The sequence below is a fragment of the Bidens hawaiensis genome, unplaced genomic scaffold (genome assembly GCF_021521415.1).
Source record: "Bidens hawaiensis isolate Kalapana, Puna unplaced genomic scaffold, B.hawaiensis_p1.1 tig00001032_1, whole genome shotgun sequence".
Lineage (NCBI taxonomy): Eukaryota > Viridiplantae > Streptophyta > Magnoliopsida > Asterales > Asteraceae > Bidens > Bidens hawaiensis.
In genome coordinates, this window is record NW_027491060.1 from 3771891 (window position 1) to 3783021 (window position 11131).

The following is an 11131-nucleotide window of genomic DNA, read 5'->3' on the forward strand; positions in this document are numbered from 1 at the left end:
TAAAGAGCCGATAATGTAATAACAAAAGAAAATTCGGTTTGCATTGTACATGAATTTAACTTTTAACTTTTTTAAAGTAGATGATCATTAATAAAAAAAAGGTCCATTAATATATTTAGAAATAACGCAACCCATGTAACATACACGACCTACCACCCACCATTAATCGAATTACTTCATAACACCACTTGTTGTGGGCGGTATAGAAGGCAATGAGGGGCTTTAAAGCCCCAAACACCACGTCAAGGCTTTAAAGAAGGGGCTATAGGAAGAGAAGCTTTAAACACATACCGGGACGGTATTGATGGAAGCCGGGGCCAACCGTCACTTTCTCTCTCATACACGAACACATACATAGAGACGTATATATGTATATAATATGGTAATTGAAGCTTTACATCACAACGGGGCTTTATTGAGAATGGCATTAAAGCTCTGTTTCCTACGTGACGATGGCGTGGAGGGACAGTAAAGCCCCGCCACAACACATAGCCTTAGACAACACACACGGGGTATTGTGTGCAGGAAATAATGAAATTGAGGTCAAGATAAATAACCTTCCAAGATGTAGCGAATCACCAAGAATCGTGACACCCATGAACACCGCTATGACAATAGTTAATGGCTTGAACATGGCTACATATACCGGACCTTTCAACCGCAGCACCCAAATTTGTACCACAACGTTAAAGAATCCTGAAGAAAACCCTTGCACACAAAAGTACACCAATTCTTACGTTGTTTCTTAAGTTTTTATAATGACTTATGAACATATCATATAGTGGTTTTCATATTCCGCTTCGACAATGGAATTTCTTGGGCTACGGTTTGGTCCGGTTATTCAGGATCATTATTCGCATTCTCTTTTTTATTCTCATATGAAACATACAAAGACGCATATTGATACTTAAAAGAACACACAAATGCAGATACCACTTATCACATCTTACCATGTACAGTATAGTGGTTAAAACAACATCAAGCCTTAGCTTCCAAGCTTCTACATCTCTTGCCATGATTAACGCTCCAACTCCAGCTACAAACAGTCCACTTATGCTGAACACAAGCACTACAATGAGGTCCACCGAATACTCCACCAATATCTTGGCCTGCAACAGTTTTAACAATGCTCATGTTTTTTGAGAACATATACAGTATTATTCATCGTAACTTATAGTGCAAGTGTAGTAAGTACCTGGGCAACTAGAGCGAAGGCAAGAAGAAAATATTGACCTGCAAGTAAAATACCTCCAATAATCCAGTCCGTGTTCACTGAAGTCGATAAAAGTGTCGGGCCGCTATAAACTGTTGCTATAATCGCTCCTGATATCGACACTAATGTTCCTATAATTTTAGCTTGACTTGTATAGCTTAGCAAGCGTACCTTTTCCATCCTATCAAATGCAAGTGAGTTTGCTCTTTGAGCCTTAGGCTATGTAAATATTAAATTAAATACATTATTTAAAGTCGTCACCTTCTTGTAATTCGAAAGATATTCTTGGTAAAACAATCGGTGATTGGAAAGATAACCTGAAAATGAATGCAAGCACAAAGGTAAACGCCGGTGAAAGGTTGCTCATGATCGATGAGAGGGTAGGAGAACCATACTTTAGACCAATATTTGTGACAAGTACCTGTCATATGACATTATACCATAGTTACTATATGTATTATCTGTTAGAAAAGTAAAATACAATATTATAATACGTATACATATGGATAGTGGTTACATCATTTCCTTACTTAGAGATTTGACAACTATTGCCAGCTAGCAAAGGAACGATGAAGCAAGAATCAAGGACTCTCAAATCTTTTTTATTGTATTTCCATACTTAAGAATTGTACTCTCTATTTAAGATTTTTTTTCTCTTCTGGAATTACAACGAATACAATTAATAAACAACTTTGATTTTTCCATTTGACAATATGGTATCAAAGCAGAGTACATGGTCTTAGGATTGATCTGCTCGAAATCGCTCATCATCTACCTTTATTTTTTTCCTTTTTACCACCCGTTCAGCCTTATAAACACCATACTTCACCCTCCTTTTTTGAACCCGTGATAAAAACATCTCAGCGGTGACCTCGCATTGCAGCACACTAATTTTCTCAAAAATAGTTTCAACAGGCAACATCAAACTCAGAAACAAACCCGGATAGATAAGACAAAATTAAAGTGCAGCCATGGTGGGATGAAGAAACACACCAGAGAGTGGTGCTTTAAACTCGCCGGCTTTCCCAAAGGGTGGAACGAAGGGCTCAAAAAGTGGAATAAAGAAGGAGCAAAGGCGGTGGCTTCCGCCATCGGCAACACCGGGTCTAGCGCTGCCGGAAATCTCGACAACCAGGGTGGAGGATTCGGTGGTGTTGCATCTGCTGAGGAAGAAGGTTCATACCACATGAATAGCGACCAGAGAGGTAAAGGGTTGTATTTGCAATCCATTGTTTATAGACCCTTTAGTTCATTAATACATCTCCGGAAGAAAATACAAAATTCAGTAAAAATCTTAAAAGATCTATTTATACTAACAAAGAGTCTCAAGAATATGTTTTTTTAAACAAACCCACTGAAGAGTCAACAATATGAATAACGAATCTATTATTTTTGATACTGGCCAAATGTATAAAGGTTCTATTTTGGAAGTCGCCGGAGATTATGTTTTTCATGAAAATAATCTAAATAAATCCATGGGAGAAGTTAATATGGTTGAAAAACATGAAAATTTGAATAAATCATGGATATTTTATTGTGGTGCTACCGACTCCATGACGTATGAATTATCTGATATAGTTTTAAAATCTCAACCAAAAATTAACCACATAAAAACCGCGAATGGGGAGGTTGTTCCTGTAAAAGGAGGAGGAACCATTGAAATATCACCCACTTTAAAACTTTCGAATTGTCTGTATGTTACGTCTTTGTCACATAAATTATTATCTATTAGTCATGTGACAAAAGAATTAAATTGTACCGTTTTAATGCACCCGACCTTCTGTATATTACAAGATATCAGGACGGAAGCGATTATTGGGCGTGGCACTGAACGCCACGGATTATATTATGTGGAAGAAGTGACTCAACATGGCACTGTAATGCTGGCTCATGGAACTATTAACAGAGAAGCTTGGTTATGGCATAGGAGATTGGGACACCCATCTATCGGTTATTTACATCTTTTATTTCCGAAATTATTTCCCTTAAATGAGACATTAAATTGTGAAACTTGTGTCATTGCCAAAAGCCATAGACACACTTTTAAACCAAATAACACGAAAGTTAATTCACCATTTTCCCTTATCCATTCGGACGTTTGGGGACCGGCAAAAGTCGTTGGTGGACAAAATTTTCGTTTTTTTGTTATCTTTGTCGATGATTGCACTCGTATGACATGGATTTATTTTTTAAAACATAAATATGAAGTTTTTGATAACTTTATAATGTTTTATGCCATGATACAAACACAATTTAAGACAAATATCCAAATTCTTCGATCCGATAATGGAGGGGAGTACATAAACGATTCAATGAAACATTTCTGTCAAACGAAAGGAATAGTTCACCAAACATCATGCCCCCACACTCCTGAACAAAACGGCACCGTCGAACGGAAAAACCGCATTCTCCTAGAAATAACTCGAGCTGTCTTGATTGAATCTCAAGTTCCTAAGTCATTCTGGCCTGAAGCTCTAGCTACTGCTACGTATCTCATCAATCGACTACCAACAAAAGCCCTTGACCTAAAAACCCCTCTTCAAGCTCTTTCAGAATTTACCAATCTACCATCTGACCTTACATTGCAACCACGAATATTTGGGTGCTCTGTCTTTGTCCACATACCCAAAAACAATCGAGACAAACTCGATCCTTGCGCTGAAAAATGTGTATTTGTAGGCTACGGTGTCAATCAAAAAGGGTACCGCTGCTACAGTCCAAAAACCCGTCATATGTATACTACCATGAACTGTGACTTCCTCGAAACTGAGTTCTTTTATACCTCCGATCACAGTGGTCAGGGGGAGAAAGAACATGACTCACTGAGTTGGCTAAAATGGGTTTCAAAATGGGCTTCATCATCCGAAGAAGTCAATCACAGTACCCAAGATGAGTCACACACTTCACAACGATCTACTGGACCAACAATACAACAATCTGGTGGACCAACAATCAATGTTCCAGACCAAAATCATCCCAACCTAACATCCGAGATAGAAGTAGAACAAACAATGCAGGTGGAACAAGAAGAATTGATACAAGAAGGGACAAGACAAGCGGAAACGACCAACAATCAGTGTTCCAGTCCGTTATCATCCCAACCTAACATCCAAATTGAACAAATAATACAAGAGGAACAAGATGAACATATACAAGAAGGAATAAGACAGGAGGAAACAACCGAGGGGTATGTTCTTCCACCAAGAGTCAACAGAGGCATCCCAGCAAAACAATACTCTCTAGAAAGACAGTCTAAATCCTCTAGGTATCCCACGGCGAACATAGCCAAAGGGAACCTTTCCCAAGAAGCCAAGGCCTTTATGTCTTCCCTATACACTGAACAAATTCCTACATCTGTAGAACAAGCCCTTGAATCAAAGAGTTGGAAGGATGCAATGGATACCGAAATAAAGGCACTAATTAAAAACAACACTTGGGAAAAATGTGACCTTCCTCCAGAAAAGAAGCCAGTGGGGTGCCGTTGGGTCTTTACAATCAAACACAAACCCGATGGAACAATTGAAAGGTATAAAGCAAGATTAGTAGCTAAAGGTTACACCCAAACATATGGGGTTGACTACTCAGAAACGTTTTCTCCGGTAGCAAAATTTGACACAATAAGGGTTCTTTTTTCCATCGCTGCAAATGAAGGATGGCCTCTTCATCAGTTTGATGTGAAGAATGCCTTCTTACACGGATAATTAGAAGAAGAAGTTTACATGGAAGCTCCGCCAGGGTTCGCAATGAATTTCAAGACAAATGAAGTTTGTAGATTGAAGAAATCACTCTACGGGCTCAAGCAATCTCCTCGAGCTTGGTTTGGAAGATTTACTCTAGCAATGAAGAAATATGGATACCAACAAAGCAACTCCGATCATACATTGTTCCTCAAACGAAAAGGTAAACTTGTAACTTGTTTAATTATATATGTTGATGACATGATAATTACAGGAAATGATGAGGAAGAAATGAGGAAGTTGAAGGCAAACTTGTTCACAGATTTTGAAATGAAGGATTTAGGAAGACTTAAGTACTTTCTTGGAATTGAGGTACTAAGATCCAAACGGGGGATTTTTATATGCCAGAAAAAGTATATCCTTGACCTCCTAGCCGAGACGGGAATGATTGACTGCAAGCCTGTCGACACACCAATAAGGGTGAATCATAAACTCCGGATGAAAAAAGAATCTAAGCTAACAAATAAAGAAGATACCAACGCCTCGTATGCAAACTAATATACCTCTCACATACTCGTCCTGATATAGCATATGCAGTTGGAGTCGTTAGCAAGTTTATGCATCAACCTCAAGTATCACATATGGAAGCAGTAATGAGGATTATGAGTTATCTCAAAGGAACAGTGGGTCATGGAGTTCTCTTCCAGCAAAACAAACATTTAAAGGTACAACTATATACTGATGCAGACCGGGCGGGAGATCAAGACGACCAAAGATCTACATCAGGTTACTTCACTCTAGTTGGTGGAAACTTAGTAACCTGGAGAAGCAAAAAACAAAAGGTAGTAGCTTTATCTAGCGCTGAAGCCGAATTCAGGGGAATTGCACGAGGCTTAGCAGAAGTCATATGGATCCACAAACTTCTGACTAAGGCCGGGTTCCCTCCAAGCGAAGCAAGCAAGATTATGTGTGATAACAGAACCGCAATACAAATTTCAGAGAATCCAGTCCAACACGATCGTACAAAACACATTGAGGTTGATCGAAACATCATCAAAGAAAAACTTGATGCTAGAATTATAGAGTTACCGTTCATCCGATCAGAAGATCAGTTAGCAAATATATTAACAAAAGCTGTCAATGGAAGGATATTCATCAAATGTCTTGGAAAGTTAAGTATTGGAGACCCCACTACTCAACTTGAGGGGGAGTGTTAGAAAAGTAAAATACAATATTATAATACATACATATGGATAGTGTTTACATCATTTCCTTACTTAGAGATTTGAAAACTATTGCCAGCTAGCAAAGGAACGTTGAAGCAAGAATCAAGGACTCTCAAATCTTTTTTATTGTATTTCTATACTTAAGAATTGTACTCTCTATTTAAGATTTCTTTTTCTCTTCTGGAATTACAACGAATACAATCAATAAACAACTTTGATTTTTCCATTTGACAATATTATCATGTGTTATTTATTGATTTCCAGGGCACACCTATATGCATGGCAAGGAAAAGCTAGTTTTACCGATCGCGATACACTAACAGTTGGCAAGGTCTTACTCTTAGTGCATGAATTTGGTTGTATGATGACAAAGTTAGGGTATATATGATGTTGGCGAGACTACCTATTAAGTACCATATGAAGATTTAGAGGAAAATGGCATGTGTCCTTCATATCCACTTCAACATCACACATTCCACTTTTCGTTTGTTGAAACTCTTAGGTAGAGTTTTTTATGACTCCCAATGAGTTTTATTAAAGTATTAAGTCTCTGTTTAAGTGAGACTTCTCACTCACCATTTGTTTATATAGCTCATTTTGTAAAGAGACTCGAAAAATACAAGTAGAAATAGCAACAAAAGTGTTTGGAAAAGTGAGAACACTTGAAGACACCAATATGTTGAGAACCTATAGAGAGGAGTACTCTCTACTAGATTTCATCATCGTCTTATTCTTCCATACTCCTTTCAAGAATACGGATATACCTGGTGCAATCTCATGTGCGAGCGTCATCTCCGGCAGTACACATACCGATATACTGGTTGTTGTACCCTGGGAGACAGACAAACTATTTACTTTTTAGTAGAGAGTATGAATCTATTTTAATTGAAGCATACTGAATACGTGTTTCAATCAACGCTCAATATTTTTTATTTTGTTCATTCTTTGTTGTAGTTAACGGAGTTAGACCAAAAACAAGAATCTATAGCCACACCAAGGAAAATAAATATGAAGGTGAATATACTAAACGGGTGGACAACTCAAGTCAATAAGTTACCGTTGAAGTTTTCACCAAAGATATCCGCTTGAATCATTATATTTATGTCAACAGTAATTAATATTTTTCCCATTCGGTTTTGTGCATATACGGTATTGTACTACAGTAGTTTCCTGGTATATATAAAGAGAGTATTATAATAATTATTTTATTATATTTAATAGATGTGAACACATGTCCTAAATTAATTTGTTTGATGAGAAAAGTAAAGAGCTTAATCACACAAATAATAAAAGAATTTAATTAAAAAGTATTTTTGTAAAAAGTTTATAAGATAAAAATGATATAAAAGATTAAAAGAAAACGACAGAAAAGAAAGAGAGAGAAGGACAAAAAAAACATTTTAAATATTAGATTATTATTGTAATTTAATAATTTAAGTACAAAAGCTACAAGATGGCATAAAGTATAAACATGAAGGACCGAAACATGAATTTAGTGTATCATAAATCAATTAAAAATAAATATTCAGCATGATACGAAAAATAATCAAATTTTTGACGTATGTATCCGCCCCGTTTAATAAACAAAATATTTTTGGTTGACATGTACAGTTAACCCTCAGCCTGTATGAATCATTAATAAAACATGTCAATCCGTAACCCATTTAACCAATTTTTACAATCCAATTAACATGTTTACAATTTAATTAGTACATATATGTCAACCCATTTGAAACATTCAAATAAAATGATATAATGGGTTGTTTTCGGGGTACACACTTTTTTAATTTGCAGGTAACTAATTAAGATTGACGGTTTTTACCAAAGTAAAAAATATTGGTATTGTTCATGTAAAGCATTTAAACGTACTGATTTGAACCTGTCAATCCGTCAACTCAACCCTTAGAGATAAAACAGTGGTAATTAACTTACATGAGGAAACTAAGGATAAATATTTTCCCAGCAAAAGAGATCTTTATGGGTGGGATGCTTGTGCTTCTGCAATCAAACATTCAAAATTGTTTTTACTTAACTAAAAATCAAACAAATATAAGAAACCATTAATCCGATTTAATCCGAAAAACCTGTGCAGGACAAAGAGGCATGGCAAGAGGAAGATGAAGCCAACGAGGAAAACATAGAAGGTGAAAACATAAGAGTTTATGAGTTCAACACTTGCTGATTTGTAAAGTGTGTTACCACCTAAAAGCATGAATTCAATCATCAACATCCCTGCAAATGGCAATACATCTTTATAGATTAAATTCCTTCCATCTTCAACACCCATTTTCTCTCTAGATTCTCTCTCTTTATTCTTCTTCTTATTATTATTATATTGAGTTTACGTATCATATATTGAATACTATGATGTGATTGATAGTTAGAACCCACCTATTTTTATCATTTTATGTTTGTGATTCTTAATAGTTTGCAACAACAATTCAATTTTGATGAAATTGCAAAACCAGCCCTTGATCTTAGGGTACGTGTTTCGAATAGTGTTGTCTTTTTGGATAATAACTTTAGGAGTTATTATGTGTAACAAGCTAGATCATGAGTAGTCATAAAGTCTCACCCCAGGCATTATAAGTCACGTGGCGCCCAGTCAGAGTTATGACTTTATACAAAAACAAGGTGTAGTCATAAACCACCCCCAGGCATTATGCGCCACGTGACGCCCAGTCACTTTTACACTTTTTTTTTAATTTTTTTAATAAGAATAATCAAATAACAATAATATTTTATTAAATAAATATTACATTAAAAAAAAACTACTCGCCGTCGTCGTCTTCTCCCTATTCGTCCTCGTCCTCGTCGCCCACTTCGTCTGCATCGCCTTCGTCTTCGTTCTCGTCGTCGTCGTCTTCATCATCGTCTTCATTGTTGCCCTCGTTTTGATCATCGTTTTCACCAGGCAAAGGCCGAGTCGTCCAAATATGTTGCACCAAATCCTCCTTTAGTGCGTTATGTATCTCTTTTGACCGCACGGAATCTGAGTTTTCGAGTTTTTGCTCCATACTTGCCGGAGTCTGTGGTGGATCCGAGTCCGGTATGAAAGTTGAACATATTGCTCTTCCCTCGTCCTCGATGATCATGTTATGCATTATGATACACGCACATATAGCACATTTCATTCTTTCTAAAGACCATAGATGACAAGGATTTTTAACAAAATGCCATCGTTGTTGAAGAACACCAAAACACCTCTCGATATCCTTTCTCGCAGACTCTTGCACTTTCTTAAAATACTGTCTTTTTTCATCCATCGGGTATCTGAATGTTTTAACGATTATCGCATACTCGGGATATATTCCATCACCCAGATAATACCCATGATGATAGAAGTTATCGTTAGCCCAAAACGAAGCGACGAGAACGGTCCCAGATATGTAAATCTCCATCACAGGAGACTGCTCTAAGACGGTTATGTCATTGTTGGAACCGGGAACACCAAAGAATGCCGACCAAATTCAAAGGTCGTATGAAACAATCGCTTGAAGGCTGACCGTTGGTCCCTATGGTCACCTCGTGTGAATTAACATCGCCATGCAGTTGGACAATTAGCTCATTCCCAATGCATGCAATCTACACTCCCTATCATGCCGGGGAAACCATGCACCCTTGTATGTGCCTCGTAAAGACGTCGTAGATCGTTCCAGTTGGGCTCTCTCAGATAATGTGCCTCGTAACCGCCTGTTCCTCCGCCTCGTCATCGGCTTGTTGGTCGGGCCTGAAAAACCGTTTATATATAGATGGAGGATCCATTTATATAGTGAATTATGTGTGAGGAATTATAGAGTTGAAAGAGATTTTTAATAAGTTTGATAAGTTTTGATCGGGAATGAGTTGGTTTAATATATAAAAAATATTTTTTTTTTAATTCCAACGGCTCCCAACGGTTAGTTAACGGCTAGTTTTTTTTATATTGGAGCCATTTTACGCGTTATGTATATAACGCTTAAAAAAATAATCCCAAAACACCGGGGGAGAGGGGGGTGCCCCCGGCGTTATACACCAAAACGTCGCGTTCAAAGTTGGACCACGGATGGTCTTAATAGTTTGCAACAACAATTCAATTTTGGTGAAATTGCAAAACCAGTCCTTGATCTTAGGGTACGTGTTTCGAATAGTGTTATTGTCCCTTTTGGATAATAACTTTAGGAGTTATTATGTGTAGCAAGCCAAGTGGTTTGGTTGGACATGTGGGACAGGCTAAAACGACTTGAAGATATATGTCTTTTATTTTGTTTACTAGTTCCACACCTTAACCAGACTCATAAACATAATATATTTTAAAACAATAATATGTTTAGGTTGATTGTATTGAAAAATTTTCAAAAAGAAAGTTCTATTGAAAACATATACTAATTAACTTCTAACAGAAAAAATAAGCAATAAGCACTTACATAAATAAAAATAATATGAAAGGTCTCAAGTTAGATATTTACACAACTTTTTGGCCAAATCTTTTTACTAAAAAGACTGTGCTGAATTACATTAAAATTCAATTAAAATTAAGAGAATGAACGTTACCCATCTTCTTATCACTTAAAACTGAGTGCCGGGCCACTCCCCAGAAACCAGCCAATTTATATGATGATATCAAAGGGTTCCAAGCCTAATGAACCGGTTATGTATTCAGCTCTCAGTTTGCACCGCAAACGTATAGATTTCAAACCTATCTGAAGAAACACAGATCCAATCCCCGGGTATGGGTCCTGGATCTAATGAGTCCACAAGGTAGGATACGATAATTACAACCAAGATATGAGTACAACCTCCCAAAGTCCAGTGACCAGAACCTGCAAAACAGACACCGTGAGTCTTGTTACGGGTAGGACAAGAGGGGGGGTCTTCCCATAACCACCTTCCGGCGTGAGAATAAGTACTGTTCTGTAGAAGATAAGCACTTAAGTAAATTGAGAGAGTACAGTGAGAGTGAATGAATACCTCATGGTAACGAAGAGAGTATTTATAGCCGAAGAGTGTGGGAAGAGTGATTGGGCCAGCTGCCC

The 11131-nt window shown here is 37.2% G+C and overlaps 1 pseudogene across 1 annotated transcript; it reads right to left on the reverse strand.

Annotated features, from left to right (window-relative positions):
• Positions 1 to 837: 837 nt before the first annotated feature.
• LOC143552494 (WAT1-related protein At5g40240-like) lies at positions 838 to 8445 on the reverse strand (annotated as a pseudogene). Its single transcript, XR_013138664.1, has 6 exons — positions 8201 to 8445; positions 8049 to 8114; positions 1531 to 1634; positions 1196 to 1394; positions 951 to 1109; positions 838 to 906 (listed from the first exon to the last, which is right to left on the reverse strand). The product of XR_013138664.1 is annotated as a WAT1-related protein At5g40240-like (transcript).
• Positions 8446 to 11131: the final 2686 nt, after the last annotated feature.